Source organism: Camelus ferus, chromosome 6 (genome assembly GCF_009834535.1).
Source record: "Camelus ferus isolate YT-003-E chromosome 6, BCGSAC_Cfer_1.0, whole genome shotgun sequence".
NCBI lineage: Eukaryota > Metazoa > Chordata > Mammalia > Artiodactyla > Camelidae > Camelus > Camelus ferus.
Window position 1 is genome coordinate 16,534,051 of NC_045701.1, and position 20,009 is coordinate 16,554,059.

The following is a 20,009-nucleotide window of genomic DNA, read 5'->3' on the forward strand; positions in this document are numbered from 1 at the left end:
GGGTGGGCAAGGACCAGTCAGATCAAGGGATGTGTGAAGGTTGAAGAGAGTAAGAACAACAGGTCAAATCTGCCAGGATTTTCCTAAGTTCTAGCAGAAGCCACTTCTATGTCTACTTCAAGAAAGAAACAAGAAGGAAATATAATAACCTCACCGCCAAATTGTCAGTTTTAGCTGGAATTATTTCCTCCCATTTGTGTGACATCTCTTTTAACCACCAGAACTTAGGAAAAAAAGGGAAATTAGCAGAGGCAGATAGTCTCCTAAAGGCAGGAGGCACCCCTGCATCTAGACCTCCATTTGCCCACTGAGATCTTTACCTGTTCTGGGAGCCTCTTGCTGAGAAGCCAGCCTCCCTCGCTGCCCCTGCAGCCATTCCCCTCTGGAGGCCCTGCACTTCCCTGGAGCCTGGCCAGGATGCAGGTCTAGCTCAGAGACACACCAGTATCCACAACCCATCGCCTTCCCATCCACGTATGCCCCTGAAGAACAGGGATGGCAGAGGGCTGAAGCAAGTTCATGGGAAATCCAGAAGCAGCCAGCAACCACAGGGGTGATGCTGGAAGGACAACACTGCACAAGGGCTCGAAGGAGAGGGTCAGACACTGGCTGCCAAGGATTCTGAAGGAAGATGCCACCAGTTCATGGGAAGAGTTGGAAATGATACTGCCTGTGGGTGTGATAAGTGCCTGTGGGAGGTTCCTGGGACTGGGAGAGGGAGAGGGGAAAGGACGCATAGGACAGGCAGTGCCTACTCAGAAGAGAATCTGGAACACAGAGGTCAGAAACCAGTAGTTTAGTGACAGGTTTTGTTTGGTCAAATTAGAAAAAAAAATTCTTTTGGATTAGGGCCAACATTTAAAAACCAAAAATTTCCGTGTAAAACTCTGAAGTTCTGGCTTCTTAGAAGAGTTGGCAGCACCAGGCGGGCCATCTCACGTGTCAGCAGGTGACCAGAGCCTGGTCCTGAACCACAGTCCCACCCACCTGTCTGCCCCTGAAGGTAGCTGAGTCCCACCTGGGACATTGTCTTTCATTTTCCCAATCAGAATTCCTGGGAGAGAAGCTGAGAATGTCTTCTTCCTGGTTAGCATACCAGGGCTTCTTTCTCTTATGCGGCAGGACAGAGTCCTGGGGCTGGGGACACCCACGAGACAGGGGTCAAGCCTTCTCAACTCAGAGAGCCCCCTCCCATCCTAACAAAGTTGCAGAGTTAGGGGTCGTGGGGCTCTGGGACGAGCACAGGCTGTCCCTGTTTTGTGAAGACATGCCAGGTGAAGTTGGTTTTTACGTCACCTCTTTGGGACAGTGAATTTTCCCAGAGAAATAACGTTAAAGGTTGATGAGCTTTCTCATATGGTTAGGGAGAGAAGGAAATGAGAAATAGATGTAAAAAGCTTAGCTCAGAGCTTGTCACATGGTAGGTCCCAGGTGGAGGGGGGAGCATGAACTTTCAAAGGTCTAGGAGTGCCTTTGGGCAAAACAAAATTTGAGGTAGACGAAATTTGGTTTTGGTGTTTTACCGTGTCCCTTTGGCATCCTTTCTTCTGGCCAGCAGTGCCACCCTGCTGGAACTTTCTTCCCTAAGCCTTTCCCACGGTGCTCACCAGGGCAGGCCTGCCCTCTTCTCTGAAGTTGCCTGCTATTTCTTTACTAGTCAGCATTCCTCTTCCTTCAGTGCAGCAAAGTAAAAAGCATCTGCTTTTGGAAGCACATGTATTACTTCATTGGATCTTCATTGCAGGATTTCCCAAAGTTTTCTGAGAGACAACTGTATCAGTTAAAAATGCTTTTTAAAAGTGAAGATTCCCTCCCTCTCTGGCCCCCAGTCCTGGACTTGCTGAATCAGAATCTCTGAGGCTGGGGCCCACAAGCCTCCATTTGAAACAAGCTCCCTATGTGATTCTGATGCACAGAAAAGTTGGGGGCTTCCGCTGAGTCCAGTTAGTGCAGTGGTTCTCAGCCAGCGATGATTTTGTCACTTAGGGGACATTTGGCAATACCTCCAGGCATTTGTGGTTGTCATAAAGTGGGAGAAGAGGAAGGAGGTGCTACTGGCTTATAGTGACTAGGGGCCAGGGATGGGGCTAAACACCCAGCAGTGCACGGGGCAGCCCCCACAACACAGAATCTCAGCCCAGCGCATCAGTGGTATTGAGGTCAAGGAATCCAGACTCAGAGGGCTGAAGTGCACAGACCTGGGATATGCATCAGGAGGTGACTGTGAATGGAAGACTCAACCCCTGATTCAGCATTTGACTCCTGGAAATCTAACCTCAGCTACTTCTAATTTTCTCAGGTTTTCTTCTTTATTCTCTCTTCCACCCACAGACTCTCTAACTGTAGTTCACTCTCTCACATCCACCCAAACAATACTTCTGTGGCAGGAATGAGGGGGGCGCACTTCGTTGTTATGATGCAGTTGTAGGTCAGGTGTGTCCTCACTGGCAGCAGATTCGACCTTGACTCAGGTGCGCCCTGGGCTAAGCGTCATTTATAGGCTAACTTGGTATCCTACCATTGGTGGTATCTTCATTTCCAAAGGGAAATGCATTCAGAGTTTTAACATCTAATTTACAAGTAGATTTTAAGAACAGACTCTGTCTTGGGGTTGGAAACTTCCTCTGGTTATAGGGAAAGAAGTCCCAGAAAACAAGCAACTTGAGCAAAAAGCCCATGTGCTATAAAGTAAAACCTCAGAAATCAGATTTTTCCCCTCAGTGTCATCGGAGAATAATTTATATGAATCATTCATTGGGAAATGGTGAAATGTATAATTCAAACATTTTTTTTTTCACCTAGTGCCAACTCCAGGCCCTTGAGAGACATTGTCCCTCCCTGTCCTCCCTTCTCAGCACAGCTCCTTTAAACCTTGACTCAGGACTCAGACTGCTACATTGACTACAAAGTTCTGTTTCACAGTGAGTTCAGCGGTCCAAGGTCACAGGGCTTATCAGCAGCCGAGCAGGGACTAAATTCAGGTCTCTTGACCCCCCAGGCCAGTGCTCTTTCCATGGCCGTTTGTGAATAAGATGTCCTCTTGCATGAGGAGGACAGTATGAAAGGAGAACACAGATGGCCACAAAAATTCCTGTAACATAAAGCAGTGCATAATAAATGACACCGCAGTGATGCAAGTAAAGCTTGTGGGAGTTCAGAGAGGAAAGGGGACTCCATCCATTCGAGACGATTGTAGAAGGTTTCGTGAAGATGAGGCATCTTAACTGAGTCCTGAGAAATGGGTGGAGTCCCCCTAGGCAGAGATGGAGGAAGAGCCTTCTAGACAAAGAGAATGACAGGGGTGAAGGCGTGGAGGCGGGAAAGTGGAGGATGCATTTGGGGAACAGTGAGTAATCTGACTTGGTTGGGCAGTGTGTTAGGTATACATAGGTCAGTGGATGGACTGATGCTGTAACAAAGTTGTAGCGTATCTGAAAAGTTGGGTTTTCCAACAGAAAGCCATTGACTATTTATTTGAATAGGGGAATGACCAGCTCAGTGGTATGTTTTAGAAAGATGATACAGGCTGCAGTGCTCAGAGAGGACCCAAAAGGAGAGAGCCCAGATGAGAAGCGGTGTGGGAACAAAGGCGGTGGAGATAGAAATGAGGAAAGATGTGACACCACTCCAAGAGGAAAGGTGGTGAGCAGGAAGAGTTTGGACATCAGGGGTGAATTCCATTTCACATGTGCTACATTCAAGATGGCCTCAAAACACCCAGGTGGAAATGTCCAGAAGAAAACTGAATAGTTAGGACTGAGGAGAAACTATCATTGTTGCTTTTGGCATCAAGGTCCAGGGAATGGACAAGGTTTCCAAAGGGAGAACGTAGAGCAGGGAGATAAGGGGGCTTCGGGAATGCACACTGAAGTAGTTCTTGGAGGCGGAGGAAGGGCAGGAAATGGTGCCACAGCTAGCAGCATGCAGAGCAGGATGGAGGGACGGCAGGGTCACCCGGGAGAGGGAGCACAGAGAGGTTGGATAAAACGGTGTCAAACCCATGGAGGATTCAAGGATGATGAGAACTGATAAAGAGCCATAGTTTGACCTTTTATCTTCTTAGTCCCCCTCTCCACTAAGATACTCAAATTCACCTGCTTCAGGGGAGGGAATAGCTCAAGGGGTAGTGTGCATGCTTAGCATACACAGGGTCCTGGGTTCAATCCCCAGTACCTCCTCTAAAAAAAAATAAGTAAAACCTAACTATCTCCCCCCAAAAAACAAAACAACAAAACAAATTCAACTGCTGCAAACCAAGTGCCACATTGGGTACCCCACACCTCCACTCTCTCCTGTTGCCCTCTTGGTGAGAGGCATCTCCCAGTGGTCCAAGTCAGAACTACTCCCACTCAGCCTTCAGTTACCACGTCCTGTCAGTTCCACCTTTATGACATTTCTCATGCACGTCCATTTTTCTCCATCTCGACTGCAGTTTCCAAGGTGGGGACTATAGTAGGCAGTATTTTCAAACTTATTGATAAGCTTCTTATGGAACTATTTCATGAAACACACTTGGTGAAGCTCTACTGTTATAGCTTTCAGTTGAAACTAGCAGATGCATTATCATAGTGCAAAGTGGAAAATGATACTGACCTATAGAAAATTGTCAAACATATCAGTGTACTGAACTCTGAGAGGTAGAGACAGCTTCTAGCTGAGTGGTCAGGGAAGGCTCCCAAGGGAGATGCCATTTGAGATGGTCCCTAAAGGTTGGACCACAGGGATAATTAAAAAAAAAAAAAGGTATTCCAGATGGAGGAAGCATAGATAAGGAAACATAGAAGAGCACTGATTTCAGTTTGGCTAGAGTAGAGGCTGTTTGGAAAAAACTGGTGAACAGGAAACTGAGGTTTGAGCCAGATTGTGTATAGCAGGCCATAAATCTCAGGCTAAGGGATTTAGATATTTAAGCAGAGGCATGAGATTCATCTGGGCTAGAGCAAAGAAAGACTTTATCATGGCAAGTTGCTTTTAAAAAGAATGTTAAATTAGATGCGGTTAAGACACTCTAAAAGGTTTTCTTTATTCTTATTTTTTATTGAAGTGGAGTCGATTTACAATGTTAGTTTCAGGTATACAGCAAAGCAATTCAGTTATATATATAGATATACACACATACATACATATATATTTTTTCCAGTTTCTTTTCCATTATGGCTCATTACAGGAAATTGAATATAGTTCCCTGTGCTAGACAGTAAGTCCTCATCAAAAGACTTTTGAAATGAAACTGATTCTGCGCTCCGATTGCATGGAAGATGTCTCTAAGAACTCACCTCACTGTAAAGAAAGGAGTGTAGATAGGGAACTATGGGTAGAATTTATGCAAGAATGATTAATACATTAAGTATTCTTGGTGAGTCCACAATGCCGAATGGTGCCAGAGGAGATGTGGGCGTTCCAGTTACCTGCTGGCTGCAGCAAGTTGGTTAAGTGGCAGCTGGTTAGCAGTTTTATTGCAGTTCTGTGTGTTAACAGTTTAGCAGCTCGGCTTGTTGATGTGTCTCACAAAGCATTTCCAGTTTTTGTCACCACACAGAAATGCTCTGTGGCCTTGTTGTAATCGATGAGCATGTTTTGCAGTCTACTTTTCCCCTAAGGAACTTGACAGCAACAGCTTGCCCTTGAAGAGCCGACAGCATTTAATGAATACTGTTGGAGTTAGTTTCCAAACGGTTTCTGTTCAGGGGAAGTGATATACAGAGAGTGTCCGAAGGCAAACTAGGAAATAAGAGACACAGTCAGGAATACAATGGATATCCTGACTGCCCAGGCAGAATCCCATTCAAGACCCTGTTTTTCAGGAGATGAAACGGAATCAGCAACTATAAGGGTATCTCTGGGGATGGACGGTTAAATTTAGAAACTCTTCTATGGACCTAAGCCTTTCCCTTTATAAAGAAAACCAAAAAACATGCAAGGTTTGGGTCTTCCCTCCACCACTGTTGTCAACATATTTACCAGCTTGAGACTAAGTGAAGGCCCCCCTTTTTTTCTCTTAATAATAATCTGCATTTTATAGGCTGCCCTTTGCATCTCCATATCATTTTGTAAACATTAAACAAATAGAACGAGTTTGTTACAAGGGCAGATGTGATTTGTTCTCAGTAGCTTTTGTTTGTCGTTTGGAAGAAATATGCATCTTTCTCAGGTGTGATAACATTAAGTATTAGAAATATACTCTACCAATTCTACCAAAGACCAGTTTGGCTTTACTATCTATCTGCCATGCTCAACAAAATAGATACATTTTAACTCATTTGCCCGGTGTTCCTAGGGATGCAGAGGCCTCCCAGATCCTGGTGCACAAGGTTGTTCTCTCATTTGTACTCTTTCAAAATGGAAAAGTCAGGACTAGAAGAAGGGAGGAAGAGCAATGAGGACTAACTTTTTTGAATTTTTTGTTTGTTTATTTGTTTAATCTCATGTTTTCTTTATTGGAGTTTCTGAAATATCAAACTTTAGTATATACTCATTTGGGGAAAAATTCAAACAGTGCAGAAAATAAAAGGTGAACACTCTTTTCTAGGGTCATTGGCACTATTAAGTTGGTTTTGTGTTCTTTCAGACTTTTCCCCTAAGCACTGAATATTTGTATATACACACAAACATCCTTGTTGACATAGATGAAGATTATACCATGTGCCCTGTTCTGTAACATGCTTTTTTGGTGTCTGATTAGTAGATTGGGGGACCCCTGCATGTCAGTACGTGCTGATCCCCGGTGGCAGTGTAGTGTCCCAGAGGAGGGGCCATGCTTCTGGTGGTTCCTCTATTGCAAGACAATTCCCTGACTTCCTGGCGCTGGGTGGAGACCTCCCCTTCCCTGCGCTGTTTCACTTTGCTGTCTTCTGTCCCTCTCCTGCTCTCTTCACCTGCACAGCTGCTTCCCCAAGCCCGGTCCCTTGGGAGGTGGGTGCTCCCAGTCCAAGGGGGTCCTGGTCTGCAGTCAAGGAGCATGCTCTTCTGCTTACTCTCCAGCTGGGGATGCTGAGATCCATGAAGACAGACCATTTCCCCAAGGCAAGTGAGAGAGACGTAACTAAGATTTACCACCTTGCAACAACTCACCCCAGTGTGTGGGAACATGTCTGTCAGTGTGGGCGTGTATGTTGTCTTAGAGAGTAGAACCTATGATTTTGTCTGATGTATTTCTATGAGAGAATAACACCAGAATTAAATAAATTCTGTTGTGCACTTGTGGCTGGCAAATGGTTCATCTTAGTATATAGACTAGCTTACTTAAAGCTAGAAAGGATGACATCATTTTAGGTTCTTGGTTTCTTTTTCATCACTCAGCTTCAACTTAGCTTCTAGAAGTCAAAACTGGTTGTATGTGATTACCCTTGAACAGATGGGAGAGGGTGCGGAATGGGGAATGACATCCCTGGGGAGGCAGGGTCCTCTCCCTCCTGCCAGTGACCCAAGTGGCTTTGCTGGGAGCACAACGAGGCTTGGTGCTTCAGCCAGGAACGGAACCTGTGGGGTGGGATGAAGGAGAGCCCTGACCAGAGGCTCAGCTATTTTATGCTGGCTTTCTTTTGGTTTCTGAAAGGGTGTCAAAGATGCTATTCTGGCTAAATGAAGAGATAATTGGAAAAAAAATTTTTTTTAATTGAAGTGAAGTTGATTTACAATGCTGTGTTAATTTCTGGTGTACAGCATAGTGATTCAGTTATACGTATATATATTCTTTTTCATGTTCTTTTTCATTATAGGTAACTACAAGATATTGAATATAGTTCCCTGTGCTGTACAGTAGGACCTTGTTGTTTATCTATTTTATATATAGTAGTTTGTATCTGCTAATCCCAAACTCCTAATTTGTCTCCCCTCCCCTTCCTTTCCCCTTTTGTAACTGTAAGTTTGTTCTCTATGTCTGAAAGTCTGTTTCTGTTTTGTAAATAAGTTCATTTATGTCATTCTTAAGATTCCACATATAAGTGATGTCATATATTTGTCTTTCTCTGGCTTACTTCACCTGTTATGATAATCTCTAGGTCCATCCATGTTGCTGCAAATGGCATTATTTCATCCTTTTTTATGGCTAAGTAGTATTCCATTGTATATATACCACATCTTCTTTATCCAGTCATCTGTCAATGGGCATTTAGGTTGCTTCCATGTTTTGGTTATTGTAAATAGTGCTTCTGTGAACACTGGGTTGCATGTATCTGTTTGAATTAGAGTTTACACTTGGAAAAAGTTTTTGATTTGAAAATAAAGTCCCTTGAAAATACTGAAAGTTTGGAATAAAAGCCTAAACTTCAGAATAGCTCTAACTGCACATCCCCTCCCACCCTGCCAACAAGCTCCCCATCACACACTTCATGGATAGACAGCTCGTGGGAGCTAATGCACGCCTGTCCACATAAGGCTGGACTCTCAGGACCTGTCTGAGTTATTTTAAGTATCTCTTCTCAATCCCTTCAAGTACAGAGATGCACTTAAAAAGCATATTAACCCTTCTGGAGTAGCTCTAAGATGTTCCCTCAAACACAAACCCTTCTCCAACACCAGATCTTAAATTCTTCATCTTTTATGAGGGACAGGAATAGGTTGCAAAGTTCTGTGACAGTGACGGCTAAGACTTCAAGCACCGCATCATCATGCCTAGGCCGGTGATAGGAATGCTTCGTGGAGGGACTATTCAGAATGTACCTCATAGGGGGCAGAAGAGATGGGGGAGATGGCCGTGCAGCAAACCCCGGCATGACACAAGTCAGAGACGTTCTGGCCTGGAATGTGCGGTGAATTGTCCAATCTCCCTTCACAAGATGTCAGAGTCCGCTTTTCTACCTAGGGTGTCAGCCCTGAAGAGAAGGAGGAAGTGGAGGAGGAGAGGCAAGGGAGAGGAAAAAGCAGCGGCAGGGTGAGGTGGGACGTGGGCACGGCTGTGGGCGGCCCCTCGGGGCCCGGCAAGGAGCTCGGATTGATCCTGGAGGCCGCCAGGAAGCGCCGCGTGCGTACTCACGGGGGAGCTATTTATTTATGATTTATCCCCTGCTGACTTCCAGCAAGGGTTTGAGGTGGCTCGCCTGCTAGTGAGCTAATGCTTCCTACACACACTGAGCAGCTCTGAAAAACAGAAAGGGCAGAAACTCCGTGAGTCATCACCCAACTGTTTAAGTGAGCTCAGAGCGGGGCTGTTTCTTCCGAACGCGGTGCCCGCAGATGCTGTCAGCACCACTGGTAGCACTCCTGCCGCCGTCGAGCTCATTTAGTTGACATCACTGGGAAGTCATTGAACTTCCCAGATGAATGAAGCTTCTTCCTTTAGAAGTCAGTCTCCTAAAAGTTAAAATATTTTATCTGGAAACCTAAGAAGATTATATACTTATTTCTCTTCAGAGATGCTTGATAGCTGATTGAAAAAAAATTTTTTTGAGAGAAATACCAGATTTTTTTCCCCTCTAGATCTGTGCTTTATTTTTCACACCAGTTTTGTTGAGATGTAATTCACATACCATAAAATTCACTCTTTAAGGGTACAATTCGATGGTTTTTAGTACAGTCTCAGAATTACACAACCATAACCACGATCTGGTTTGAGAACATTTTTCTCACTCCAAAAAGAAGCCCCACACCCAGTAGCAGTCACTCCCTGTTCCCCACTCCAGCCCTTGGCAGCCACTAATCTACTTTCTGTCACTACGTCTTTGCCTCTTCTGGACATTTCGTGTAAGTGGAATCATATAATATGCAGTCATTTGTGTCTGGCTTCCTTCACTTGGCATAATCTTTTGGCGATTCACCCGTGTTCTAGCATGCGTCAGTGTTTCATTCCTTTTTATGACTGAATGATAGTCCATTGTATGGATACACTACATTCTGTTGATCCATTCATTAGTTGATAGACATGTGGGCTGTTCCTACTTTTTGATTTTTATGAATAATGCCGCAGTGAGCTTTCATGTGTAAGTGTTTGTGTGGACGTGCGTTTTCAACTTTCTTGGGTCTCTTCCTGTAAGTTGATGCAGATGGGACTGTCACCTCACTTTTCCTCTGGCGGGAATGCAGCTGTCATTCTACAGTCGTGGCTGTGCTGGGACTCTGGACAGACCCTCAGAAGTGAATGAGTGTGGTGGGTTAGTTGTCCTGAACTCTGAGTCCCGAAATGGCTGTGCTTTTAAATGTATACGTCTATTTTTCACAAATTTTCTGCTCAGCCAGCTGTCACTCTGCTTTTGACAGTGAGCTTGTCTCCAGGAAAACTCAAAACTTCAGTTTGGGCTTCTGAGCTCCCGAGAGGGCAACCTTTTACAACTGTCTCCAAATAAAGAGTAAATGGGCTCTGAATGAAGGACTGAGGTGCTCTCCTAAGAGAAAAATACAGGCATAAGCTTTAGTGTTGACTCAATAATAAAAAAAAAAGTCTCTTTGGGGACTTTCTTCTGTATTCTCAGTCATGTTTAGGACATTTAAAGTTGTCAAGGACGAGACTTCCATTTAAGGTGTTATTGTATAAAGCCTCTGCTTTTGGGTAATAGGGATTAAAATCTTACTTTTGCCTGTATACAGGAAAATCTGTTTAGGACCTGCTGAACTGACTCTAGTCCTGAACCTCTTCACAGAGCTCTTTTTTGGTAGGAAGGGAGCCACCGAGGAGCCCTGACTCCTCGGCTGCCATCTGCAAAACACAGGTTAAAAGGCCACTGTATCACTTTGGGTCAGGTCATCACCAAGGCTCAAGTAACTGGAGTTTAAATGAAACAGAGATTTGCTTTTTAGCACATGGGAAGGAAGTCCATAAGTAGGCAGGCCAGGGCTGCGTAGTGGCCCCGCAGTCATCAGTAACCTAGGCTCCTTCCATCTTTCTGTTTGGCCACCGTTAACACATGGCTTCCGTCCTCGGACTCACTGAAGGTTGCAGTACAGCCACTTGTCATGCAAGACGCAGCCCTTGTCATGCCTGTTTTCCAGGCAAGCAGGAAGGTCAAAAATGGTGTGCCTCTTGGCTGAGTTAGCCCCTTTTAAGTAGCTTTCCTGAAGTCCTACCCACTGACCTCCTCTAATGTCTCATTGGTCTCATGGCTCCAAGGGAAGCTGGGAAATGGTAGTTTTTTAAGCTGGATACAATGGGGGCTGTTAGTATGGAAGAAAGAAGGAAAGGAAAAAGGAGGAAAAGGTATAAGCAGGCAATCCAGTCTCTGCTCTGGCCTCATAAGAGCTCATGGTTTCAGATGGATGAGACAAAGGCAGGTCATCACAGTGTCCACACAGAGCTGTGCACAACTTCACAGCTGCTCGTCCCTGGATAACTTCAAAGTGTGCAGGCTTAGATTTTTTTTTGTTTTTTGTTCTTTGTTTTTGCTTTTGTTTTTTAACTGAGGGATAGTCGGTTTACAATGTTGTGTCAATTTCTGATGTAGAGCATAATGTTTCAGTCACATATATACAAACATATATATTCTTTTTTCATTATAGGTTGCTACAAGATATTGAATATAGTTCCCTGTGCTGTACAGTAGAAACTTGTTGTTTATCTATTTTATGTATAGTAGTTAGTGTCTGCAAATCTTGAACTCCCAGTTTATCCCTCCCCACTCCCTTCCCTTCTGGTAACCATAAGTTTGTTTTCTATGTCTGTGAGTCTGTTTCTGTTTGTAAGTAAGTCCTTTTGTGTCTTTTTTTTTTTGATTCCACATATGAGTGATTTCATATGGCATTTTTCTTTCTCTTTCTGGCTTACTTCACTTAGAATGACATTCTCCATGGCTATCCATGCTGCTGCAAATGGCATGATTTTATTCTTTTTTATGGCTGAATAGTATTCTAGTGTATAAATATACCAAAACTTCTTTATCCAGTCATCTGTCAATGGACATTTAGGTTACTTCCATGTCTTGGCTCTTGTAAATAGTGCTGCTGTGAACATTGGGGTGCATGTATCTTTTTGAATTAGAGTTCCCTCCAGATATATACTCAGGCGTGGGATTGCTGGATCATATGGTAAGTCTGTTTTTAGTTTTTTGAGGAATCTCCATACTGTTTTCCACAGTGGCTGCACCAGACTGCATTCCCACCAGCAGTGTAGGAGGGTTCCCTTTTCTCCACACCCTCTCCAGCATTTGTCATTTGTGGACCTTTTTTTTTTTTTTTTTTTTTGCTGGGGGGGAGGTAATTAGGTTTACTTATTTATTTATTTGTTTAGAGGAGGTACTGGGAATTGAACCCAGGACCTTGTGGATGCTAAGCAAGCACCCTACCACTTGAGCTATACCCTCCCCCCTTGTCATTTGTGGACTTCTGAATGATGGCCATTCTGACTGGTGTGAGGTGATATCTCACTGTAGTTTTGATTTGCATTTCTCTGACAGTTAGCGATATTGAGCATTTTTTCATGTGCCTATTAGCCATTTGTATGTCTTCATTGGAGAATTGCTTGTTTAGGTCTTCTGCCCATTTTTGGATTGGGTTGTTTTTTTTTTTTGTTATTATTTGAATGTTGAAAAGGATGATTTTTGGTAATGGTTGAATTGTCTATCTCAGTTCTTCAGTCGGAGAATCAGAGGACATTATTGAGGATACAGGATTTTAGAAGAATGTTAAAGGAAGTGATGCTAGGAACAGAGATCCTCTTCAGGTGTTTTGGGAGTGGCTGGTCTCGAGCCATCTGGTGTCACCTACGCTTCTTGGTTTCCATTTGTGTACTTAGTGAGCGCCATTGGTCAGGGATGTTCAGGGCAATGGTTGGAGGTTCAGCGTGTAGTCAGCAGCTGGGGAAGGAAAGAAGTTTCTTGCTTTCCATGAGAATCTCAAACCTGAACTAGACTCCCATTATTAGCTGTTACCAATTGACCTCTCCTTGCGTCTAACATATTACTTCCTGTTCCATCTTTTTGATGAATTACACTGAACTATATATTCTTGTAGAAAGTCATTACTTAATGTGATGACTAACAGTATTAATGATCCACCTCATGCTAATGGACTTTACAGGAAAGATCTTCCTGTTCTCTTGTCTTTCTTCTCAGCTAAAAATGCTGAGATTTTTAAAAAAATACAAGCTATAAAGTAAGCAAATTGAATCTGAGAGTCTGTTGAGTTGCTTTCTGAAGGCATCACTTTAAGTAGTCTAGAGGGATTATTTGAGTTTGAGCCACAAAGCTATGTTTGAATTCGTGGGGAACTTGATCTGTGATAGAGGGATATCCCATTTGGTGATAAGCTGCTGAATGATGCTGTACTATTTAGTACTAGTAACAGAGAGAACAAGTTAACAAATGTCTATACTTGTTTACAGCTTTGTGATGTTACCTGACCTTGTTCAAGTTATTTAAATCAGGGGTTGGGGACAAATAGTCTTTTCCAATACAAAGGTTTTATGAGTCTAGGGTTTTGCTTTATTTTGTTTTTTTAAAATATTGACTAAATCCGATTCCAAGGCCCCTGTGATTTAGTGCTGAAGCATCCCTGTGATGGTTGAAGTTGTAGGATCGTGCTGCTGTCTACCATCAACAGTGCTTCTAGCACACAAACTTAAGCTTGGCCTTGATTATTTAAAAGAATATTTAAGAATCTCCAAAGAGTGTCCAGGCATATGAAGAGGGCACGTGTTTCTTCCAACTTCAAAAGCTATTTGATTTGGGCACTTGGGAGAATTTGATTCATTATTAAAAGAATATATTTGACTCATTATTAAAAGAATATATTTGAATCAGGCCTTACATAGTTCCTGGGTAAACTCCACTTCTGCCTCCCTGAGGACTGTGATCTCTCCCCCTTTCCTCCAAGTGTCAACCTTTCTATCATAAGAGCATGTTCAAGTCTGTTCCATCTCTATAGTAACCTCTTCCCTTAGCTTATCTTTCCTCTAAAATATCAAGTTCTCAAAACAAAAATTAAAAAAGCACTCTCACTGGTTTTCTTCCTTGCCTCTAGATCACCCTCTAAATGTCCCACTCTCTGGCTTCTACCCCTCTGCTTTACTGATATTGGGCCACTAATGCCAACAGTTAAAACCAGTAGTTGCCAAATTCTAGTGGACATTTTCCAGCCTCTAGCCTAGTCATCCTCTCAGCGGCTGTGAATTCAGTTAACAAACTCTTCCTCTGTGAAACTCTCTGTTCCCTCGATGTCCACCCAGTCATAATCTTCTGGTTCCCCTTGTACATTTCTGACGTTCGTTTTGTGTCTTTAGTGGACTTTACTCTGCCTGTGCTTTAAATGCTGAGTGACATCAGATATGCCACTTAATTTTTTATCCATGAAAAGTAGAGGGGTTGAAACGGATAATCTCACAGTCCCTTTCAAGCTCTAGGATCCTTTTAGTCATATTATCAGGAGTCAGAATTCACTGACTTGAGCTACAGAGAACTCTTGTGTTTCATGTACAAAGAAGTGTAATGAGAGATGATTAACATTTGGACTGCGATTCTGCAAAGGCATATTGTTGGCTGCTCCTTTTTCAGAGAAATCATAAAAGCTGAAAACTAGTATGGCATCATTCAGCAGTTTATCACCAAGTGGGAGACTGGCTAATGTGATTTGTGGTTTCAGCATGACTGAACAACTGACCATTCATGGAGGACTCTGGTGCTGTGACTGGGGGTGGGGAGAGTGGTGTGAGTGAGGTTCTTTGGCCACCATGGCCTCCAGACATGACCACACACTGGGCCTGGTCACAGTCCCAGAGAGCTGGAAACCACTGTCAGGCAGATGCTCCTACTGTGGACATCATGTTTGACTAAACACGGCGACTGATGACAAAAATGTTGGCTCTTTCCAACTAGCCTTTTCCAGCAACAATTAAATGGTACCCAGGTTTCAATAGTAAGTTAGTCATATATATTGCTACCCAAGAGTTCAGATTATTTGTTCAGGACGGGATTCAATCTGATAGGCAGAAGGAGGAGCAGAAGTGTAAGGGTATTTGAGTCTCTCCAGGGGGATGGGTGCAGACACTGGTAGGAGAGAGAGTTTGATGGGGCTGCTAGGGCTTGTCTGCCTTGTGGTGGTACTTCCAGTCGCTCTCACTTGTAAGTGTTCCTTCAATAAGTGTTTACTCGAATGAAAAACTATATCCTGAGTACTCAAGGCTGAGTCAGACTTGTGTGATTTGGAGGTGTGGGGTATACTTTAGTTTTTTTGAGGTGCTCAGAACTGAGAAATAAGGACAAAAACTCAAAGGCAACGTTTTAAGTGGATTATAGGTTGGCAAGAGGGACCACACACACACCGTCACTATTGGATTAGATTAAGTTCTTAATTAGACAAGGAAACAAATATATTGGTAAGTCATCCACTAAGCCATTCTGCAAAGGTGCTACCTTGGCTATAGCAGCAACGAAATTAAGGCCATAACCAACAAGATGATGGACACAGTTGGACCATTGAGACAGAAGACAGGGCCCTACACCATTTTCCTGAGCAGACACCTGTTACCCTATGTGCCTGGGTTCGTCCCTCTGCTGCCCTGTCTGGGGTGCAAGGGGCTGCTGCCATTGGCACCTCTGAATGGGAGACTTAGAATACCAGATGGGCACCCGATGGCAGGCCTGAGAATTGCATTAGCTGTATCTGCGTAGCAACGGGGCCGGCAGTTTGCCTCATCTTTCAGAGCAAACGACATCCAGCAACACTCTCCTGGGAAGCCGATTAACTTCTGTGAGTCACTGCTTTTCCGTCTCATTTATGATTCATGACCTGGGCTATATTTTTAGCTTGTATTTATTTGAGTCTGTGAAGTGGGCTGGGTGGAAGTATTGTTTGGAAGCTTACGGAAGAATGAAGAGAAACTGGCCTCACACTTAACCTTAGGTGGCCTGAAGTTTGGTTATAATCATCAGACATTCTGCGTGCATTTACTGAGAGCCTACTGTACTCCAGGTACTGGGCAGGACTCTAAGAATACAAGGTAAATAGGACCCAGCTGCTGGCACCCAAGAGCCCGTTGAGTTACGCAGGCAGACAATTAAATAGATAACATTAGCCACTGCCTCTACCTGCAGCCATGCTTCTGGACTTCAGTCATATTGAATGTTGAGTGCTTTGGGAGCATGTTTATTCTTGCCCTTCCCTCTTGCACATGCTGTGCCCGTTGCCTGGAAATCCCTCCCCCAGCCTCCCCTTAGTTGCCCTTCTGAGCTCACACCAGCATGCCTTCTTCTGAAAAATCTTCCCTGATTCTCAGAGGCTGAGTCAGAGCCCCTCCCACACCCTCCCATAGCACCTTGCATCCCGGTGTTTATCACACTCCCATGAAGAGTGCTCTTGATTGAGGTCCCTTCACAGTAGTTGAGGCTTATTCACCAACTCCCCAAACTAGGAGGTGACGGGAACTGAAGAGGAAGGGGAAGAAGAGCACTGGCATCCCAGGATAGTCACTGCCTTGTGCTGAGCCCTCTTCCTGCTCCATCACTGTGCTCAGCACCACACCCGCATTCCCTTATCTGAGTCTGGTAATAGCGGTGTGAAACAGGTAAGTTACGGTCCCTATTTTAGAGATGAGGAAACTAAGGCCTTGAGATGTAGTTCTTTGCCCAAGGTGTCACAGCTGGTACCCGCAAAGCTGAGAGGCAGACCCGGCCTGCCTAACTCCCAGAGCCCCAGCGCCTGGACTCTGTGGTCTGTCCGTTCTCCCCTTTTGAGGTTGCCGCAGCGGTCAGGATAGACTCGGTCATTCTGTGTGAATAAGTAAATCCCAGCATCTCGGCGACTTAGAGAAAAAAGGTTTATGTCTTGCTGACGCCACACGTCCACAGCAGGTTGGCCGGATGCTCTACTCTGTGCGGCTCTCCCTCAGGACCTGGGCTGAGAGAAGCCCTATCTCTGTGCTTTCCCAGTTGAAAGAGAGGAAATGTGGAAAATCACCCCCAAAGTGACAGTCTGCTTGAATGTCATTCACTAAATCAAGAGCTGCAGCCAATTTCAAAGGGGCAAGAGAAGTGCTGTCGTACTCCATGCTGGGCAGGCGGCAACTGCAAATACTTGTGGAACAGCGCTAACCATTCCCACGTATGCAAAGGAAGGAGTGGGGGAGCTATAAAATGAGAATGAGTCAATACCTTGTAATAACCTGTAACAAAAAAGAATATGAAAAAGAATGTGTGTGTATGTATATATAGATACATGTCTGACTGAATCACTATGCTGTACACCAGAAAGTACCAGCACATTGTAAATCAACTATACTTCAATGAAAAAAATAATAAAAACAAAAGAGAAGGATAAAGTGTCTGGAGGAATGAGCACCTTCCAGGGAGTAAGAGAAAGTTTGCCTTTCTGACCACAGGTCTCCCGTTACACACCCTTTGGGATCGATTACTTCATTGTTCTTCCTATAAGCAGTACTGCTAAGGTTTCTTCTCTTCAGAATGTTATGAATGCTTTGACACAACATGGGATTTCATGGGGTCCATCAGGAGAGAGTAGTCAATTGCTATTTCAAAGGTAACTTAATCTGAGCAGGGCCTGTGTTCCAGTTATCATTTTCATTAGGAAGGCCAGTCTTCCAGGTTAGAGACCTTCCCCAAGAACAACCAAAAATAGCATTCCTGATCTCCTAGGATTATGCCTCCACAGTGATAAAACTCTTCTGAGTTTCCTGGGAGTCTGGGTCCCAGGGCCAACACTTGCTCTTCCCCGCCAAGGACTTAGCTTGAGGTGACTGGTTGCAGCTTTTGAATCCCAACAGCATTAAAATTGAATATAAGATATAAGGTCCCCAAAGAGTTTCTGTAAAGAGCACACTGAGAACATATTGTTTCAAGGAGGATTCGCCTTTGTATGATGCAGTGTTTGCTTTTTGAGAACAAAATGGGTGATCAATATTGTGGGGAACTTATTGTTTTAGGTGATAGATGTAGCAAGTAGTCCTGAAGTTCCTGTCATGACAGAATATACAAATGTCTGCCACATACAGAGGGTGCCTGGCTTCTCCAACTCTTTCTCTTCATGCAAATATATATATATATATATATATATATATATATATATATATATATATATATATATATATATATATATATATATATATATATAATATAAAATATGTATTATTTTATATATATCGTGAGGGTTTGGGTGGGTGGGTTGGAGGAAAGATACAATGCAGTATCTTCAATTCAGAAGTTTTCGCTTTCTTGAATTCATTTTCACTTTAAATGTCATACTGGAGCATGGGACACTGCAGGGAGGTAAGCATGACACCTCTCACCTGACCCAGGTACCATGAAGGAATTGCTGTCAGCAGATGCCTCATCGATAAGATGAAACACTCGAGTCTCTTACATCAGTGGTCAACCTCACTGTGCATTATCTTGTATTTTTATAGCTGTAGGGCTTGGAGATGCCCCTAGATGGTCAGCTTCTCCAGGTCAAGGAGGTGTCATGGAATAGTATAGCTTTAAACATCAAAAGAGCTGGTTCTCCATTATCAGCCCTGTGGCCCTTGAGCAGAGCACTGACCCCTGAGAATCAGTTTCCTGTCTGTAAAAGGGGTCTCATCCATCTGTTCAGGTTCCACCGTGAGGGCCAAAAGAAATAACACTCATGAGAATAGACAGTGTTAAGTCTCTGCTTATGCAAAAGGGCATGATCACGTAGGACAACTTTTCTGGCTGTGCCCAGCGACAGAAAGAGCCACTTGTGTCTCCTAAGACACGGGTGTAAAGTTATTCCTAGGAGAGGTCATGGCCCTTCACATGCTCTCAGTATGTTTTTTGCCACAGGGATGACCTCAAGCGGAGTGACACTGTCTGAGCTCAGGTCTGTAGGCAGAGATGAAACCTCTCTCAGTTCAAAAAAAATGCCCATGTGTAAGGGATTTTCAGTGTGAGTAGGACTGTTGGTATGAGACCCTGCACAGCCAGCCGCCTCCTGTGATGCAGATGGTTGTCATACTTTTCTTGCCCACGGACAACCAATTCTTTTTTTCAGATGAATTGAGAATTTTCTCTGGACACTTGTAGACAGCCTATATCCTAGTAAATTAGAGTGTCACCAAAGTGCCAGCCAGACCAAGATCTCTATTGTTGACCTGGGCTTCAGGCCTTCAAGACACGCTATTTGCAGGATCCTGTGTTGCCCATTGTCAAAGAGAAGCTTTTCTTCTGAATCCATTTAAAACTGCCCTGATTGAATTCTAAAATTCCACAGGAGATTATACTTAAGATGTTATCAGTTCTGCTTGCTTTAGAAGGACTGGGGATGGCCTTTAAAAGTTTAGGTGCTCTCTCTGCCTGCTGCAGCAAAGGAGTCTGCTTAGCAGGGAAAGGGCATAGAAGATGAGGATTTGGACCAGAGTGACAGGGTTTGCTCCCTTCCCAGGTTGTCTCTGGCTTGGGCAGGAACCCTGGAGAGAGAGAGATTATGCTTTTGAAAGAAAAAGCAGAACACACAACTTTCATTTAGAAGATTCCATCTTTGTAAGCATTAAAGACTCAAGAGAGTTGAAATTCCCTGATTGCGAAGTCCCCACCTATGAATGAATGAACAAATCTAGATTTTTCAGGCTTTTGAACCTAGGCAGAAAGAGTTTTCATCAGGGTAGACGTTGGATTTTTAAAAACCTGTTCAATCCAAAGTTTATTTTGAGGGACTACTGTGTGCCAGACAGTATTCTAGGTGTAGGGGATAGAGCAGACAACGAACAAATGAATGTTTAATGCTGTCAGCAGTAAGTGCTAAGAAGAAAAGTAAATACAAGCGGACAGAGTGTGGTGGAGAGAGGGGAGGTGTCAGCAGCCCTGTGCTCTTGGATGGGAAGTATCAATGGTGCTGTAAGATCATCTAAGAAAAGGCAGTGTTAACAGACTCACAGCACAGAAAACAAACTTATGGTTACTGAAGGGGAAAAGGGAGGGGGAGGGATGAATTAGGAGTTGGGGATTAGCAGATGCACACCACTATACATAAAGTAGATAAGCAACAAGGATTTACTATATAGCACAGGGAACTATTTTCAGTGGAAAAGAATCTGAAGTCGTACACCTGAAACTAACACAATATTGTAAATCAACTATAGTGCAGTAAAAAAAGGGCAGTGTTTGCCCAGACCACTTGTG

The 20,009-nt window shown here is 43.8% G+C and overlaps 1 protein-coding gene and 1 long non-coding RNA gene across 2 annotated transcripts in view; one reads left to right on the forward strand and one right to left on the reverse strand.

Moving 5' to 3' along the window:
- Positions 1 to 20,009, forward strand: part of SHC4 (SHC adaptor protein 4) — a 108,794-nt gene that overhangs the window by 7,947 nt on the left and 80,838 nt on the right. The window lies entirely within an intron of this gene.
- On the reverse strand, positions 1,824 to 19,069 carry LOC116664114. Its single transcript, XR_004320462.1, has 3 exons — positions 18,699 to 19,069; positions 9,338 to 9,343; positions 1,824 to 1,836 (listed from the first exon to the last, which is right to left on the reverse strand). It is a non-coding gene; the product is annotated as an uncharacterized LOC116664114 (long non-coding RNA).